Raw genomic sequence first — 20,040 nt, forward strand, 5'->3', positions numbered from 1 at the left:
TTCATCCATGATGAAATGAGTAACTTAATGAGAACTTACCATGAATGTGGTAGGTCTTATTCCACACAGGAGAACTTGTGTTAATTGATTGTGTTAATCACATCCTCCCCTACACATCTTAATCCCTACATTTAATTTTATTTGGGTTGCGCAGCTCCCTTGAGGAGCTGTGCTTGATCTGAGTGCAGTCAGACTCAGTTAAGTTTCTTGACATGCCAAGAGAAGTGGAAAAGTGCACTGAGGACGTGGCTCAATCCAAAGCAGAAAGGACAGCGGGGAGAAAAAAGAAAAGAAACCTAGATGCAAACCCAAACATATTGTCCTGGGGCTTATCATTATGAAAATACTAAATAGCTATGATGTTTCCGGAAGTAAAACAGACAGGAGCAAGCTCTTTCTCACCAAGGGACGTGAGTTAGCACTGCTTGTTCCCATACTGCTGTGTCTTCTTCTCCCAGGGAGTGAGTGTCCTTGCCCATACAGCTGAACGAGGACAGCCATGGCTCAGTGCTGCTTCTGGACCATGCATGGATATCGCATGGCAGAGTGCTGATGGATATGAACCTAAACCATACCAGAGAACGCTCTAACATGTAAATGCTATGGACATTCACAGCTGGTGTTTGAGCCCAGGCCATAGCCTTGTTTGGTGTTCTAGGATGGATGTAGCTCATGGGTCTCCAATCTGTAGGCAGTACGCTTCTGTAAAGTCTCTGTCCTTGCAGGATGCAGTAAGGAGAGGCTGCCAGATGGAAATTTCAGATCTATCTTTGAAGTTCTTCACTTTTGCAACTTCAGTTGAAATTCTTAATGTAATTCTAATATAGCTTTTTGTGATATAATTTGCCTTAGCCTCAGTTTAGGCTTGAGGGATATTAGCCCAGTAAAATCCTGGAGGAACAAAAAAAACCCCATAGAGCCTTTTTCTTCATCATTTTTTGAAAGTAAGGTTATTACGGGGATTTAGAGTAGGTGATTTTACCCTTGACGATAAACTGGCTATCATTTGTGACGAGGCAAATAGACATTCAAGCTGGGCAGAGAGCAGCTGAAGTAGAGCCTCAAGAGATTATGAAAGAAACCTGCTGATGTGCAGGTTTCTGACTTTCCGGTGACAGCATTAAGCGACACTATTAAGGCTAAACAAACCTTTTTCTGTGTGGAATAAAGCTTTGCTTCTGAACACCTTTTTGTACTCAGTGAACGAGACATGAGAATTTGTGTAGATAGATATGAAGCCATGTGGCTGATCCACATGCTTGAATATTAACCACCCCCCAGCCCCCCAAGTTTAGCTGGTTACAGTAATTGATCAATTTATAATACAGTTACAGAAGCATAGGGTGTAGACCAGGCACACATTGTTGTCTCCTACAAAGAGGGGGTAAACAAAACAACAGCCTAATGAAGCTTTGGTTACGACCAGTCCCCTGGGATCTGGAATCCACACATGGGTGGTCACAGGTATTAAAAGCGTGTTCTCTGCAGCATGGTCACAACTGGCCAAACAACGTATTAAGGGGGCTACCTTCATTCTCAGACAACAAAGCAGGGAAGACTTTAAACAGTACAACGTAAATAATTTCTTATGCCATAGAGATCTTGATATCCGCACAGCTCTGGTGGAAATGGCCTTGCAGGACCTTCACTGAGCAGCCTCATTTGATTTCTTGCTGCCAAACCCCAGGAATGTCCCAGAAGTAAACAGGCTTTGACACTGCACACCATCTTGGCGTCTCTGTTGTCCTTGTTAGGCACAGGCTCCCTCTCTGCTACGCTCCATGGAGAGGGGATGCTCCAGCCCAGCTGCCGGTGGGCTCACCAGCAGAATGTGTTTTCTGCAGATGGTGTGTGCTCTCATCCCACGGCAGAATTTCACTTTGGAAGTCACCGTAGAGCTACACTTTTTTTCTTCAGAGGTACACAATGCTGAGAGCCAATGTACTCAACATACTTTGCAACAGACTTTAGAAACTCAACAGTTTTTAGCTTTAGCAAGGTTACCTTTACTGATGATACATTTACTCTTGTTCTCTCCAGGCAAGTCTATTAAGACACTGGTAACACTTAATCCTTGACCTGTTCTTAGATAGATAAGCAGGCTGGTACCAAGCCTAGCCTCCCTAGCACAATAGCATAAATTACAGCACGATACAAGACGTTCCTAAGGATCTGAGTAGTTAATATAATCCCAGTGGAATTAATAAATATGCTTCAAGATATTCCTTATGTTGTAGCAGATTAATTTATTTTTATTAATGTATCACATCTTTGAATGTTGTAATCATGTCCTAGATCCAGGAAAATGCTGTGATCCCGGCTCCAAAGCTCTTAAGATGTTAGGTTAATTACAAGTCTATTAGTGAGATTAAAGAACTAGGAGAGTAACCGGGACAACAAGAATCTGGTGAAGAGGAAGGTTACAGCTAAAAGACTGCCTGTTTTTCCAGTGGAATTGTAGTTGCATCATGAGATTTGGGATCATTTTTTTTTCTCCTGCTAACATTAGATCAGAAGACACTGACGTATTGGCATGCAATCTGAGAACTTCAAAGGGAAAAGTGTTTTGGGTAAGGAAAGAGCGAAGTGAGTTTTCCAAGGGAAGTGCCCGTGATCACCCTAGACACGTTTTTTGAAGTAGCTGTGTATATGTTCCAGCTATTTCAGGCACCACTGGAGGACTCGCCAGCTTCTTCAGGCCATGGAGTGGAATGAGAGACAGACAGCAGCATTCCTCAACCTGGCACCTTCCCCTCGCCTGCTCCTGCAGGTGCCCTGGGACAGCAGTCCCCATTGCCTTCCCACTCCCAGGCCACGCTCACGGTCAGCCCTTGCACTGGCAGAAAGCAAGTGACAGGGTCTTTCACCCAAAGCTCTTCAAGGCATCTGTGGTAGTGGTGCAGCTTCTTGTGCTGGGCTGGACCTGTGTCCACTGCAGAGTCTTCCTACGCAAGACCATAGATGAGGAACCGTACTCCATCTTACATCCTTCATTTATGGGTTTCCTCAGCATCTGACTTTTGTGCTATGAATTTGGTTAGTGCTCAGTGCTGACCTACAGTTCATGCCTATGTTGTGAAGAGGGTCTGTGATGGTCAAGGCTCTTCGTTCACAGCCTTTATAAAAATTCAGATGACTGCTTTGCCAAAATGGCTTTGGAAATAACAGGTTTGGTTTGGTTTGGGGAAGGTTGGGAAAGGGAAGCTATTTCTAGAAGTCTATTTGTCAAACTGAAAAGAGGATATTTTGGGAAAGTCAGAAGAAAATAGTTATTAAATCAGATACATTTTTCTGGATCTTCTCACTGAGCTTTTGGTTTCTGAAAAGCAGTCTGTTTATGACCTGAAAAAATACAAGAAGAGAAGGAAGTTCTGACTAATCCTAGAGCTGAATGCGTGTATGTTGTCCTTCTGTAATAAAAAGCCTTGACTCCTTCCATCCCTGCCTCCCTCCCCTCCCCCTCTCTCCCTCCATCCTGAGTACTGATATCACCATAGTTCTTGCAACTGTGCAAATTCTAGTCCAGCCACAGTTTCAAACTAGACCCAACCAGACAACGACACAGTGAAGTTAAAACAATGGCCTTTGAATTCTGGCTGAGCTGATTAAAAGAAAATAATTTAGAAAGTACTTTAAAAACGTTAGTGGATTCAGCCTAACCAACAACACAACAAAAAAATTTTTTTATTTATTTAGTTCTTCTCTTTTTCAATGACTTTTGCGTCAAATTCATTGCTAATTTAAAGCAGGAAAATCACCAGCTATGTCAGTATAATTTGCATCAATTAGTCACCCAGAAGTTGGTGCAATTTTGTTTTGATCATGCAAAAAAGCAACAGCCTAAGGGTCTCTCTAAAGGGGGACTAACACGCAGGCATAAGCATTGCAAAAAATACCTCATAGGTGATCATATCTGCACAGGCCATACAGAATTCCTGCTCCCTGAGGAGAAAGGTAAAGAAAATATCTTAATGAGTAAATCTGTGTGTGAATTTTTTGGACACTGTTTCACTGGTATTACAGTAGCAACCTAAGAGTCATTTAAATATGAGGATATTTTTGTCTAAAACATGAAAGGGACAAGGACAAGAAGATATACAGTAATCAAGTATAAGCAAACATTAGAATTATCAACTCTTTCTGCCTAGCATTTCCCCAGTTACAGCTGAAGATGTTATTCTGATAAAGACACAGTAGTTTCTATTCAAAGCAAATTTCAGGGCTGTGAGAGTTGGCCCTAGCTTTTTGCCATCCTGGCCACCTTGTTTCTAGACATTAACTGACCAAGTGCCGTAGAAGTGTCAGTCCTGCAAATGCTCGCCCTCTCCTTGTGCCTTTTTGGCCCAAGGGAGGACCAATAATTTAGGCTGTTTCTAAACATTGCTTAACCTCCCCCCCCCCAACAGCCACTGAACCACAAGCAATGAAGGATCAGAGGGTAGATGGAGTTTATTCCCTTTTATTTGGGCTCTCCAGTGTATATGTGTTTCTCACATATATCATACAGTACTTACAGCCCTGCCATAGGTGAAGATGTGCTTGCCTTTTCCGTTTGTTGTCTTTCTCAGAACATAGGAATTCACAGTTATAGATTAGTAGTTGCAATAGCAGCGGTGAAGAACAGAGATGTCATTCTGGGAATGTGACCCAACACTGACAGTTACCAAGATTTAGCAGGCTATTACATGGCATTATTAAATCACATTTATGTAATTTCAAACTCTTGCCTTGTCTGTGTGTATGCAGATATGGTGATTGTGGAGTGTGATTGTCACTGCTGCCTGTGACAAAACCATCGGTCCCAAAGGGGTCAAAGTGCGGTACTTTGTCAGAAATACTCCTTTTCTTCTGAGATGGGGACATGCTTGTAGCTCTTGGGAGCAAAGCAAGCAGTATGATTCTCCTCGTTCTTTGGGAACATTTTGCCCTTCTCTTTGTTATATGCCATGTAGAGGACTGGCAATTTTTTGGTACAGACATAATTGCAATTTCTGTTTTGATTTGTATTGACTGGAAATCAAACCAGAACCTCCTAAGGGCAGGAGGACCTACATGGCAGCCCTCTGGAGTTTCAGTGGCTACAGCTATGTGGAAAATATTTTTTAAAACATGCTTGCTATGAGGACTAAATGGCAACATGGGCTGTCTGCCAATAACCTCAAATCTGTAGTGAGAAATAATTCAGCGTTCTTGCAAGCTGAGCTCTAGCCTTCCTCTCCTGTATAGACTGTCAATTTCTCCATGATTTACTAAGAGTAAGTACAAAGCATATTTTATTAAGGCAACATCTTCCACTCCAATCACGGTTCTTAAAGTAAAAAGCCAACATTTTACTCACTGGGTCCCCAGCACTTTTCAGTCCTGCTTTTAAACTTGATATACTGTGGTGAGTACAGGTCTTCATCATGAGTGGTAGCTTTCAGCATAAACCGCTGCTAGATTTAGCCGCTGCTCTCTGTATATCATCAAGTAGCTTGAAGCAAATTCATTACCAGAAGGTTGATGTGTGTCCTTGCTGCATTTTTCCAGCTTATCTAAATTATTGAAATAGTCAAGAAACAGGCACTTCGAAGTGGAAGTCCGAAAGTATCAAGCAGAGTTTCAGCTGGCTGGTAAGTGAAGATACAAGTGACATTTACCATTTGCTTCTTATCAAATCTTGTAACAGAGATGACAGACCGTCTCCTTGAGAAATCCCTTGCTGTTCTCACCAAAAGCAAACGTGAATCTACTAAAGGTGGGCATGGGAGACAATGTTTTAGGACTTACTGCAACAACTGCCACGTGTGAGTTCACAAACCTGCAGTCTGAAAGACATTTGAGTCTTGCTTCTAACTGTATTTGGAGCAGGCTCTTGGAGGCTGCAGTCCTGATGAGGCTTTCAGACAAGCCCTGTTGAATGGTGATGTGACATGACCTAACTGAGGCTGCTGCCAAAAGGGGCGGTCCCGCTCCCCTTCCCCCTGTCCCCAGAGCAAGACCACTTGCTCCGGCTGCTTCCTTTGCACTGGCACTGTTGTGCGTCTGACTCCACGTGGTGCTGGTTCAGGGAGTTCAGCATGCAAAACGTACACCGAAGAGCTGTTCGGCTCGAGTTGGCTGCTCGTGTGGTTGTATTAATGCTGGCCGTTGGGCAAAGGGTGGGGACGTGTTGCTGGGGAGAGGGAGGGTAGACATAGCCTTCTTGGCAGCAGAGAGGTTTCATCACAGTGGATTTAGGATTCACTGTCATCCTGCTGGAATGCAGGGAGCATCTCGCCTGCAGTGAGTGCATGGGCTGCTCGCAGGGGAGAGGACTCACCTGGTCGTTATTCTCTGTGTTCGTGTTCAGGCAAACCTGGAGTTCCCTGGACACACAACTGGTGATACCAGGCTGTGTCTGGCCCATGCCCAGGGGACATCCACATTTCCAAAGACAGGTTATAAGGGACAACAATCCCACAGGTTGCATGATAAAAATGCATCTCTTGATTAAAGATTGAGTTTATCAGCTGCAGGTAACACTCCACATGATGTCTGCACCTGAGCAACCTGCAAAGAGACAAGGTGACTGTAGGAGCGGGAGCGTCCCTAGGGTGGCCTAAGGAGCTGGAAAGCAATGACGGTGTTTGAGTTCAACATAATTGCTCAGGCTTTTCAGGCTCTTAAGGCTCTGACTGCGGCTCTTGGAGCTGAGAACAGGCCCTGACAGCACTTCAGCTGGATGAAATAAAGAGAGCAGCAACTGGATCCAAGCCAGGATGCAGTTAGCAGAGAGAGAGCGAGAGCTTCTTTTTCATTTTTACAAATTTGTTCTAAGACTGTTTTACTAAGCTTATTCTTTCTTAGCAGAATGCTGGTCTAGTTTTCAGACGTGTTTCAGGCTGACTGGAAAACCGTTCCACCTGCAGGGAAATGTTGGTCCCAAACGCCTGCCCGCTCCTGTGGAGCCCAGGCTGGGCTGCTGAGGAGATGGAGGGGGGGGATCTTGCCTTTGAGGTGCACAGGGACCAGCTTTGCCCCTGGAGACAAGCTCTAGCCAGGATACCCTGTGATTCAGCAGGGCACTGGCTGGGCTTCACACAGGGTCCCCTCAAATATTGAACAGCCAGGAACAGGGAAGGACATGTAATAAAAGCCAGGCAGACTTAGAGCTAGGGTACTATAACTCTGCAGCATTGCCGTGGTTGATTTGCCCAAATTTTAACTAAAGGGAGGCTTCCTAGAAACCCTGTTGTGAAACTAGCCTTTTTTTCTATGCTCTTACTGCTGATACAGGCTGCAAAATCACGCCCCTGGCAGGTGAGGGGCACGCCTGAATGCTGGGAATCCCCAGGAAATTTGGGGCCGTCCATCGGCGCAGACAGGCAGAAACCAGGGAGCTGAAGCACACCTGCGGCCTTCTGACAGCCAGACTGAGGGAGAAAGGAGCATCCTGGTGGAACAGCAGCAGCTGTTCCTGGAGTGTGCAGAAGATACAGTTGCTGTGATGAGAAAAATTAGAGGCCAGAGTGAGGATGCGAAGTAGTGCTGATCTCAAACCACTACAGACTGAAAAGGAAGAGTTTGAAGAAAAACAGAGGACTAAGAGGAGGGATGTATGAAGGAGGAGTAACAAGACATTCCTGCACACTGAAACTCAGCATGCAGGTGAAGCCTTGATTTTAGGCATAGAGCAAGGGAAACTATCACTGTTGGGAAGGAGTTGTAGGTACACACTGAAAATACAAACCAGCCAAGTATCTTCCCTCTGAGGCTGGGAGAAATGCTGGGCAGCATGGGACCGTGGTGCCATTGATGGCAGCGTGGGGCTCTCAGTATCCATCATAATCAGGGCTTTGGAGACTGACCCTGCAAACTGCCCAGGACTCCCACCTACACCTGACATCACAGCCATGGTAGCAGAATGAAATGCACAGCAGGTCCACAGTACCAGGCCCAGTCAAAGCAGACGTAAGGATTTCTGGGAGACTCACTGTTGGGCAGAGCATATATATGCTGGTTAACAGGAGGGTATTTAAATCTGCATTGAGATCATGGGCAAAATACCAGGGCTTAGGATCTGGAGCATGGTAAGAGTGAGGGGACTTAAGTAAATTGTATTGATGCAACTTGAATCAATTTGTATTTGATTTGGTCAACAAGCCCTGAAGCTTGTATAGATATTTGTGTTTCAGAGGGATAATAGATTATTTCAGGTTAGGTTGAACGAGAAGGACTGATTCCAGCCAAGATCCGACAAGGTGCTCATGTTTGGGCTGGACTTGTTTGTTAAGCTGCTGCCCCTTTGTGCTAAGTGTAGGCAACTGAGTTAATTTCTGCATCTCAGCTGATGGACTGCAGCCCCTAGCTGGGGGCAAACCTTGTAAACAGGTGTGCAAGCTGTTTGCCTCTTAAGCTAAATCAGTGTGAACCACTCTTAAACCAATCTAAACATCTTCTTGGAAAGAAGTTTCAAAAAACATCTTATATTTGGCTGTTGCTTGATTGCGTCAGGTTAAAATTCACCTTTCAATATAATTGGTGGAAATTCACCTGTAGTCTAGTCTTTAAGCAATATGGTTCTCAAAAATTCGTCTGGCCTCAGACTGAAAAGGAATGAACAGGAGAGAAAAAAGCTTTATCCTAGACAGTAATCTTGAGAGTGACTCTGATCTTCTCCAAGTATAACCTAATACAGTGCCACTGATATCAAAGGAGATAGTCTTCCTTTACATAGAAATAAATCTGATCAGTGGTTAGGCTGTTAATTTGGTATTATTCAACCAGATGTAAGGTTTTTACAATGTTATCAGTTTATTAATAGTTGAAAAATGAAACTTTACATTAGTGTCAGGGATGTGGGGGAGAAACAGAATGAAGAATGGAAGAAGATGGTAATATTTGCCCAGGGCAGATGATTAAAGAACGATCTACTTTAACAGTGTCACCTAGATGTAATTTCTCCTGTCTACAGTTGCCACAGTTTTCCACACCTCAGGGGCAGAGTTGGCATTCTTAGCAGAGCTTCTAAATGGTTTCTTGTTTCTGTGAGATGCTCTTATTAATACATTTTTTTTTATTATTTTTTTCTTCTTCTGGAAAGCAGCAAGTAAACCCACCCCCAGACTCTGCAGAGCAACACAATGAAGTTAGTCCCGTTGCTGGCAGCAGGGAGTTGAATGTTCTTGCACAGCCACTGCCTTTCTGCTCTTAGGAAGCAGAGTGGATGCATTGCTTTGGCAAGATGACAATTCTTACTTTGATTTGTCGTACATGTTGACATATTACATGGGTTTTCCTAAAGATACCCATCAGCTTCTCTTTCTTGCTTATTTATTCAGCAAACTTTCCTGCATCTGAGAGAAAAAGAATCTTTCATTTTCAGGAATCTCCTTTCAGTTAATGTCTGTCAAAATGTTCTCTGATGTTTAAAAAGCCTAAGCTCCTCACAATAGTTTGTACAAGCAATTCCTATAAAAATATGTCTGAAATGATACATACTCGTGGAATAAATATTTGCAACTTCTTCTGTCTCTTGGTGTTAGTCACTGCTTTCTGAAATTGAAACACATTGTACTATCCTGCCAGCCTGCTAAACTTTGTAGTGTGGCAAGGTCCCCCCACATTATTAACACTATGCTACAGTGCCGGTGACATTGCATGTATATTTGAAGGCAGCTGTTTCTCGTGCAATCAGTCAAGAAGCCTGATTTGTATCTTTCATTCCAGCATTGCCTTACCGAGATGCCGGTTCTTGGTGGGGTTTGCTCTTCTTGGAGGCTGATCACAGACTTCCCACTAACCTCCCTGAGAAGCTGAAGTGTTTTTGCAAGAAGCCTCTAGTTAAGAGCGGTTATTCAGAGGAAGCAGGAAACCCTTTGCTGTTGCATTACAACACAGGGATAAGTATGAAAGGATGGGATTTGTCTGAGGATGCATTTCAAGAGGGCCATTGGTCTATAATGTTTGCATATTTTAAAAATTTTCTGGTTTGGTTTGGTTTGGCCTTTATTTCTGTTATCACATAGGTGACAGAATCCGTTATGGAAAATATTTGAACTAGTAATCCATGTAACTGGGGATAAAAATTTAGCTGCAACAATTCACTTAAGGACTGATTTTCTCTAAGGGTCTGCTCACTTTGCGCACTTAGTGGTTTATCGCTCCAGTCTGTGACAGATGCCTGTCTATGATTGGACTCGATGATCTTAGAGGTCTTTTCCAACCTGTGATTCTATGATTCTATCAAAGACACTGAGGATCTATGGATTAATTCAGGAGAGAGTTTCAGGTATGCTCTATCCATGAAATGGTATCACTAATGCCTCACTTAAAACATACAGAGGGAATAACTTCATGAGCATTTTTAAGAAATGTGGCCTTTAAGCTGTTGGATTTAATTCCAAACCTTTGTTTTGCATTTTGTAACCAGTGAACAGTAATGAGCTTTTCACTCCTGCTGGTAGCTGTGAATAGGATAAATGATCTCCCAAAGATGCATGTTGACAGATTCCTATTTTTATCTTCTGCTTCTTTTGTCTGCTTGCCTCAAAATTTTACAAGAGTACCCATTGCCTTGGTATCTAAAAACGTCATTCTTTTAACCACCCTCTTTGACCTCTGGTATTAGTTTTTTGGGTTAGAGTTACCTCCATGGATAAATATAGGGCTAGTTTACACAAGGACTGTATACGAGTCCATGCCTCCTCTTTCTGAGGATTAGACAGAGGCATCAGCTATATGGGATGAACCCATCTGGCAATTCTTAATGTTGATTTGACTATTTCTTGCTTTATTGTTGCACAACAATTATTCACGTAGTATTTATTGTCTTACAGGAAACTACTTTTAAGAATATCTTTAATACTACTCCTAGATCAGTATCTGAATGTGTGAAACTTAGACCTGAACGGTAAGGCTAAACATTTACAATGTCAGCTCTATATAAGAAATTCTGAGTTAATAATATTAATAACACTTTTCATTTCACTTCATTGTTACAAGCATATTCTTCTCTGGCATGACATTACAGATCGGGCTAAATGTACAGAAATGAAAACGCAAAGCTAAAATGCTGTTATTAGCCTACCTTTTAGTGCCAATATATTTTCAAACAAGCCTAATGGCTTTGGTAATGGAAAACAATTCTGAAGTCTGTCTTAAGGCCTTAAATTCAGCCCAGGCTGATGTGACCAAGTCATCACCCATTCGACTGCTCTGTGATCAGCTACAAAATTTAGAGCTGTAGAGGTCAACAGTTTTGCTGTCTGTTATAATTGGCATCTGTGCTGAAAGTCTTCAAAACAACTTCAAAGAGGGAGCTATGGATGCTGAATACAAATGCTCTCTGAGACAAAATGTCATCACTCATTCTTATATAGCTATCTGTTGGTCTCCATAACATATATCAGGTTTTTTTTACACTGATTTTATGACATCTGGCTGCCACTTCTAACCCCTGAAGAAGAGCAGGTCGGGGAGCTGGGGATTTGAGAGGGGGGTCATATGGAGACCATATCTCCCAAGAGGTCACAACTGGAGGTAAAGCAAAGCCTGTGTCTGCAGGAGCACACAAATGGACAGCACATGATAAACAGCTTGGGAGAGACAAACTTCTTGTGAGCCATCCGAAATAGCAGAACAAATGGCCAAAATGTTCTAGCGAGACTTAGAGTATGATTTCTTAAGAGGTCTAAGGGGAAAAACTAGTCAAGCTCATTTTACTGATTTTTTTTTTTTGATGGAGTGTGGGATAAAGTCAGATACTTCAGTGTCTTCCATTGCACTAGAAAAGAGAAGGACCTTTGAGGAGTTATTCTGCCTTCTCTGTTTTCAGTATTATTGATCACGAGCAAATGTTGAAATTCAATACTTTGACAGAATGGGCAGAAGCAGATTTTGAACTTAACTGTTGGGAATTTTTTCCTTAAATACTTCTCTTACAGAAAAAAGAAAATGATCAAGTGGTATAAAAGTTTTCAAAATCTGATGGATATTCAAGTTAGAAGGTGAATTGTGCAAAAAAAAATCTTTCGATGCTTTGTAGATCAGGGATTTCTGTTTGAAGAAAGAATAAATAATACTTTTCTTCTATTTTTTCTTCAAGTTGTTTCAGTATGACACTGAGAAAAATATGCATAGAAAAACTAGAATATTAGAAAAGCGATACTTGAGGTGTTTAATTAGCTTTCATCCTGGAGTGCTTTTTTTTTACGTATAGGAGATCTGAACTGAATTTCTTGTATTAAAGCACTCCTGGTATTGAAAAATGCAGCCTGCTGAGTAAAAAGACCCTTCTGACATGTATAGAAATTCTGAAGATCCTTTTGCATGTAGTTTGGGCATATTTAGATCTTTCCTCTGAACATACTGAACAAATAGGTAGCTTTGTCAATGATGGGAGGTGATAATATTTTAAATGAATCGTGTGGAGCTACCACAGCTACTTCCTAGCCAGGTGTGTGGGCAGTTGTCTCTCTGGAGCCAGTATTCACCAAGGGAGAGAAAAGTGGCAAGGCTTGTAATGTTTAATGGCATCACTTGAAAAAAAGACTTTTTTTTTTCATTCCCTTTGAATGACTTTCCTACCTTCTCTGTCAATTATCATGACTCAAATTTTCCTTGTGGAAAAAAGGAAAAATCCATCCAAGGAAGGAAGGTGATCTTTTCCCAAAATATTTCAGGTCTTTCTGACACGTTTGAGAGCTGGAGAAGAACCAAATTCTTTTACTGGGTTGATGGGCTGGGGTAAAATAGCTGCTAGATGGAAACAACTGGCTTAGTTTTCAGATATCCAAGCATCATCAACTTAAAGATACAACCTGTTGTAGTTGCTTTGACTGAACATCCATGTAGGCTGGCCAGAAGAGCTGATGCCCAAAGCCATAGGGCAGGACAACCTTCTCTCTGTTTTCCCAGGTAGGATGTTACACTCAGTCACAAAATCATGGTTGATTTAAAAAAAAATCAGTTCAACAAAAATCCTCAGCTTTGAGTTTCTAACCCCAAATCATTACCCAAGGCACTGCAGGAACAAGGCCTTGCCCTGACTCTGTTTTTCTTCCCCTGCACCCTCTGGCTTTGGTTCCTGGCTTGCGTTAACCTCTGTGTGGCTGAGTTGTTGACAGCTCCTGTTTTCTGAAGATAGATCAGAGACTCTGCAACGTTCTACTGTCTCAATTTGGTATTTTAAGGGCAGGGCTGGGATAACACCTGCTTCTGTATGAGGTCAGGCAGGGGAAGATGTTAACATTTCTTCTCATTTCTCCTGGAGTAGATAAAACCCTTGTTCTTCTAGGGACAAGAAAAGGTCTAGCAATTTCACTGCCTGTCTTCTGCTTGCTTGCCTGCAGGAAATGCCTTTAATTGCTCACCTGGCAGCAATAGCATACCCTTCTTCACACACGTGTCCCCACCCAGTGAAAAAGGTGCTGCTCAGCCCTGTGCACATGCACTGAGTCCTTGAAAGAAATGAATTTTGCTTTCTTCAGCTTGCTGAGGGTTTGCCAGCAAGCAAATCCGGGTGAAGTTTCTGCCCATTTGAGTAAGAAGTTTGATTTCTCTTCACAGAAGTTGTTGAAAAGATTCAGCTGTTTTTAACAGCAAGAAGAGGAGGGAACAAGATATTTTTCTTCTAGAATTGGAGTTTTTATTTTTCCTAATGCGTCGTAAACACATAGCTTCTGTTCTGGTGACTGGGGTGTTCTCCACACCAAACTAGTAAAACAAAATATATTTGTGACTAGGATGCGACAGCTAGTAGAGTTGGTTCTGCTTCTGAGAGCACACCCCACATAGGCTTTACCTTCTCTTCAAAATGTATGTACACCATGGGGGAGAGGGGGCCGTGGGCTGCAGCTGAAGCTCACACTGCTTCCCTATTGTTCCTGTGATGGAGTTAAGAAAAGGCTCAGCTGGTAGTTTGCTAAGCTCAGGAGCAGAAGCAATGGACTAAGTGTTTCTGCATTTAATAAAGAGCAGAAGTCAATTACAGTGCCACCCAGGAGCAAGGGTAATTGGGGCAGGAGATTCAGTGGCAAGTCTTTGCCAGTTCTCCCCTTTGTTCAGCACAGTCACATGTTCAGTTGTATATATAGTTATATATTCAATATCCCAAAGGTAGGCCATGCCATGGAAGAAATCTACCTCGAGCTTGAGGTTTAAAAACAAACTCACGTTTGAATAACTCAGATACAAAAGACTTCCTAATTTTTATTTGGGATGTATTTTTGTTTCTTTCCATGGTTATATAACACACACGAATGTGAGGGAGCTCTTTGTTCTCTCTATAAAGGATGCTGTACATCTGTGCAATGAAGAACTACCTTGGCTCATTGTACAGACGTTAAGAAAATCAAGCTTTGTCTGCAGACTACAAGGAGTGTCGTCTGCCAAGAATGATGGGAATGAAGTCAAGAAGGCAGATAAGTAAAGTTTGAAGGTGGGCTTTTGGTTTGTCTGACTGAATTAGTTATAACTCTCACTGGCAAAGAAGCTGGAGCAGCACAGCAGATGTCCCAGGCTTATAATGATCAATACTGCAAAGTGATAAAGCAAGTCCTGAAGCTGGGAGCTAGGAGCACTCAGGTCTTTTAGCTCTGCTCCTTATAGGAGGACACTGATTTCTTCACTTTGTTAAAATCTGCTATGTCCCTATGCATCTCCTTTGAAAATATATGAATCCTGATTATTTTCATTATTACTGCATCAGGTGCTCCAGAAACCCAGAAGAAAAAGATGCTCACTTTCCCAGGAAATGTTCGGTATCAGAGTGAGAGGCAGCTGTCAGAGGCAGTCAGGAGATAAAGCAACATAAAGAAAGAATGAAAGACTATTTATCAGCAGGAGAAATGGTGGTCACAGCACACTAGGAATTTTTGAACCATTGACTTTCATTGTTGGTGACGAAAAAGAGTATTTTCCACTGCCAAGTTTTACAAAATCCCATTGACTTCTGAAAGAGATAACTTGTGTCTTTAAGCACGAATGCACAGCGATGACCTAGTGCAATACCACTACAGAGGGATCCCTAAAGCATACTTAGGTTGAAACTTGCTTTGGTTACTGCTCATTTATTTATGTGACAACAACTGACAGTTTTAGAAGTCTCAGATGCAGTCACACATCACCATCATTTGTATGAAAACTTCCTATTGAAATTAGGCTAATAAAGAAAACCAGTTGAAAGCATGTGTGCACTTACTGGCTGCTGCTGGAACTGCTGAATATTGTGTCAAGCTGAAAGATGGTTGATCTTTGTAATGTGAATCCAAGGCTCTACTAACCTCTGCTCCCACTAGTTGCTGCAGAAGTCAACACTAACATGTGTACTCCAGACATAAGCCCAGAGTGTGCTTTATTGCCGCAGGAATGCCACATTGTCCATTTGTAGCCAAGCTAATTCATGTACCTGTAAGAGCTACCCGGGGCAGCTGCAAGATGCCAGGCACATACCATACAGTGCATTGTCTGAGCAGACATTTGGGTGCTATCCAAAGGACTTACTTTAGGTGCTGGGCTGAGCTTCATGCCATTTAACTGTGTCACACTGAAGGCATTGGCCCCAGCCCCAGTCACCCCAAACTCACTATATGGAAACCTAGAGAAACAGGCAGTTCTTGGGTATGATATCTCTTAACTGTTTTAGAAGTCAACTTGGAACAAGACAAAGCAGTTATAGAATCATAGAAAGAACCATAGAATGCTTTGTGTTGGAAGAGACCTTCAGAGGCCATCTAGCCCGACCCCCCTGCAGTGAGCAGGGACATCTTCAATCAGACCAGGTTGCTCAGAGCCCCGCCCAACCTGGTCTTGACTGTTTCAAGGGATGGGGCCTCCACTGCCTCTCTGGGCAACCCGTTCCAGTGTTGCACCACCCTCATGGTAAAAAATTCCTTCCTTATATCTAGTCTAAATCTACCCTCTCTTAGTTTAAAGCCATTACTCCTTGTCCTATCGCAACAAGCCCTGCTGAAAATATTTTCCCCACCTTTCCTAAAGGCCCCCTTCAGGTACCAAAAGGCTGCTACAAGGTCTCCCCTCAGCCTTCTCTTCTCCAGGCTGAATAGCCCCAACTCTCTCAGCCTTGCCTCATAGGAGAGGTGCTCCAGCCCTCAGATCATCTTTGTGGCCCCCCTCTGGCCCTGCTCCAACAGGTCCATGTCCTCCTTGTGCTGGGGGCTCCAGAGTTGGATGCAGGACTCCAGGTGGGGTCTCACCAGAGTGGAGTAGAAGGGCAGAATCCCCTCCCTCGACCTGCTGGCCATGCTTCTCCTGATGCAGCCCAGGATACGGTTGGCCCTCTGGGCTGCGAGCACACATTGGTGGCTCATGTCCAGCTTTTCATCTACCAGTACCCCCAAGTCCTTCTCCTCAGGGCTGCTCTCAATCCCCTCATCCCCCAGCCTGTATTGACAGCAGGGGTCTCCCTGACCCAGATGCAGGATCTTGCACTTGGCCTTGTTGAACCTCATGAGGTTCACACAGGCCCTCTTCTCAAGCTTGTCCAGGTCCCTCTGGATGGCATCCCGTCCTTCTGGTGTGTCAACTGCACCTCTCAGCTTGGTGTTGTCTGCAAACTTGCTGATGCTGCACTCGATGTTGCTGTCGAAGTCATTGATGAAAATGTTAAACAGCACCGGTCCCAGTACGGACCCCTGAGAGACACCACTTGTCACCAGTGTCCATCTGGACATCGAGCTGTTGACCACTACCCTCTGGCTGCAAACATCCAACCAATTCCTCATCCACCAAACAGTCCACCCATCAAAACCATATTTCTCCAATGTAGAGAGAAGGATGTTATGAGGAACTGTGTTGGATAAATCACAACCATAGCTCTTCCCTTGTCCACTGATCTAGTCACACCATCGTAGAAAGCCACTAGGTTGGTCAGGTAGGACTTGCCCTTGGTGAAGCCATGCTGGCTGTCTCAAAACACCTCCCTGTCCTCCATGTGCCCAAGCATAGCTTCTAGAAGGACCTGCTCCATGATCTTCCCAGGCACAGAGGTGAGGCTGACAGGTCAGTAGTTCCCAGGGTCCTCCTTTCTACCCTGCTTAAAAATGGGCACAATGTTTCCCTTCATCCAGTCACCAGGAGCTTCGCCTGACTGCCATGACCTGTCAAATATCATGGAGAGTGGCTTGGCAACTACGCTAGCCAATTCCCTCAGGACTCTGGGATGCATCTCGTCAGGTCCCATAGACTTATGTACGTCCAGGTTCCTCAGGTGGTCCCAAATCTGGTCTTCTCTTACAGTGGGAAGTGCTTTGCCCCTCTGTCCCCATCTTGCAGTCCATCAACAGGGGAGGGGGGACGACAGAGGTTTCCGGTGAAGACTGAGGTATAAAAGATGTTGAGTACCTCAGCCTTCTCCTCATCTGTTGATACGAGTTTTCCATTCTTGTTCATCGGGGGGGGGGGGGGGGAGAGGGGGGAATGCTTTATTTAACCTTCCTTTCCTGGCTGACATACCTGTAGAAGCCCTTCTTGTTATTCTTAGCATCCATTGCCAAGTTCAGCTCCAGCTGTGCCTTGGCCCTTCTGATATTTATCTCTGTGGACTATGAAGGAACCTCCAGAACAAGCTCTGGTGTGGATATCAACAAAGTAGACATACAGATTTGGTTTGATGATTTACGCATTAGGTCTTGCGCGTGTCCTCAGAAGAGCCTTGCTGAGCAGCCCGAGTGAGGAGGGCTGGCCAAGGCTGGCCACCCACAGGTGCAGGGCTCTCTCCCATAGGAGACTTGGCATCATGACAGGGACATTGACTATCCAGCTTGTTAGAATCACAGAATCATAGAATCATAGGTTGGAAGAGACCTCCGAGATCATCAAGTCCAACCAGCCACCCAGCAACAACATGCCTACTAAACCATACCCCAAAGTGCCATATCTACACATTTTTTAAACACCTCCAGGGATGGGGACTCAACCACCTCTCCGGGCAGGCTGTTCCAATGTCTGACCACTCTTTCAATACAGAAATTTCTCCTAATATCTAATCTAAACCTCCCCTGATGCAACTTGAGGCCATTGCCTCTTGTCTTATTGCTAGTTACCTGGGAGAAGAGACCAACATCTGCCTCGCTGCAACCTCCTTTCAGGTAGTTGTAGAGAGCAAGAAGGTCCCCCCTCAGCCTCCTCTTCTCCAGACTAAACAGTACCAGTGCCGAATACAGAGGCACAATCATCTCCCTACTCCTGCTGGCCACACTATTGCTGATACAAGCCAGGATGCTGTTGGCTTTCTTGGACACCTGGGCACACTGCTGGCTCATGTTCAGCCGGCTGTCGACCAACACCCCCAGGTCTTTTTCTACTGGGCAGCTTTCCAGCCACTCCTCCCCAAGCCCATAGCATTGTATGGAGTTGTTGTGACCGAAGTGCAGGATCCGACATTTGGCCTTGTTGAACCTCGGGATGGTGAAGGACAGGAAGGAAGAGCTATCTGAGTCTCCTTTGATGACTTTTCACTTGGGCCATTGTAGTTTTTCTGTTCTAACTGGAACTGGAACTGCATGAGCTTGAAAAGACACTGGACTTACTGGGGAACTTTTAATTCTACAAATGGAAGAAATTACATCACATCCAAAGAAAGTAATGTGGATGCCCCCTTGGATCCCACTCAGGATTGTTTTCCCCTTCAGGCACGATCAGTGATGCGTGAAGGGCCACCACCTGAGCCAGGAGAGGAACAGTGTCCTCTAGCCTCCTGGAACTCTGGGGCCAGTTTGCTTTGTCCTGCTCCAGCCAGTGAGCAGAGATGCGTGGAGGAGGTGGCCCATGTCGGTGTGTCTGCTGGTGGCAACACAGCCACAGAGAACCAGAAGAGTGAAGTGAATGCCGTGGGTGGCCCCATGCTTTCCCCAAAACACAGTGTCTGTGAGCACACAGCAGACCTGCTCTGCCCCAGCCCTGAGGAGGATGCCTGTATCCCCCCAGGGCAGGGAATTGCCCTTGAGTGAGGTGATGTGCAAATATATAGGATGTGGTAGGAAAAAAGTTCTTTAAATACTTCCTTAATGTGATCTCTGATGGACCCAAGGTGGAAGGAAATGGAAGGCTTGCACTTTCTCCTTGTCATGGTGGTTTTATGCCACAAAATAACCCCAAAATATCCCCATACCTAGGCCTCACAGGCCAGTTGGCCCCTTGACCCTGTCGTGCAAAGGTGCAGCAATACAACTGGCCGCTTGTTCACCGTGTGCGTAGGGATGCTTTGGGGTGAATGAAGAAAAGAAGCCAGAGCAGGAACAAGTAAATCCAGACAGTCCTTAGTGAAAATGATGAAGAGGGGCTTGGGGAGCCTCCGCATATCACCTGCGCCCTCCCTCCCTGCAGCCCTGTCTCCTTGAAGCTGCAGGAGGCTTGGCTGGTTTGCATGCTGCTCTGCTGCTCTTTGCTGAAGGGTGGGATCCTCCTGCAATGAGCAATTAGTCAATAGTAAATGATAAGGGAAGGCCGCTGAGGCTTCACTAACTGCGTTCATTACAAACGTTGTAATTGTAAAGATTTGCTATAATTCAGTCAGCTGCCCTAAAACCCTCGGCAACCCACATTATTGAAATGATTATTGTTACAAAATTGTTGTAAATTGGAGTCAAACATCCAGACGTGAAATTGTCTTTTTTATATCTGTGGGATAGGCAACAGTCTTCCTCCTTTTATTTCTTTAAATTAAAATCTCCTGGTTATTGTACTTGGAAAACCATATTGGACAATGGGATTCCTCCCCAAAAAAGCAAATAAAACCCCTTATCTCCTCAACAGAGGAGCATTGAGTCCTTCTAATCTGAGAGCTCACATTGCTACTCCCAGCAGGTTTTTTGGTGCTGTAGGAAAACAGCTGTCAGGGATTGCACAGGTACGGCTGACTCCACTTTGCAGTCCAGCTGAATTGGACCAGAGCTTCTCCACCTGCGCCCTGTAGGAATGGCTGCAAAGCAAGGAAGCTGGCCAAGGAAAAACATATGTGGACAGTTCCACACATGCCGAATGAACACATCACAGAAAAGTAATTCACATGAATGTTCAAAGGTTCAGTTGATCTTTACTGGTTATAAATTGATGAGC

This window comes from Opisthocomus hoazin, chromosome 1, assembly GCF_030867145.1.
Source record: "Opisthocomus hoazin isolate bOpiHoa1 chromosome 1, bOpiHoa1.hap1, whole genome shotgun sequence".
NCBI classification, from domain to species: Eukaryota; Metazoa; Chordata; class Aves; order Opisthocomiformes; family Opisthocomidae; genus Opisthocomus; species Opisthocomus hoazin.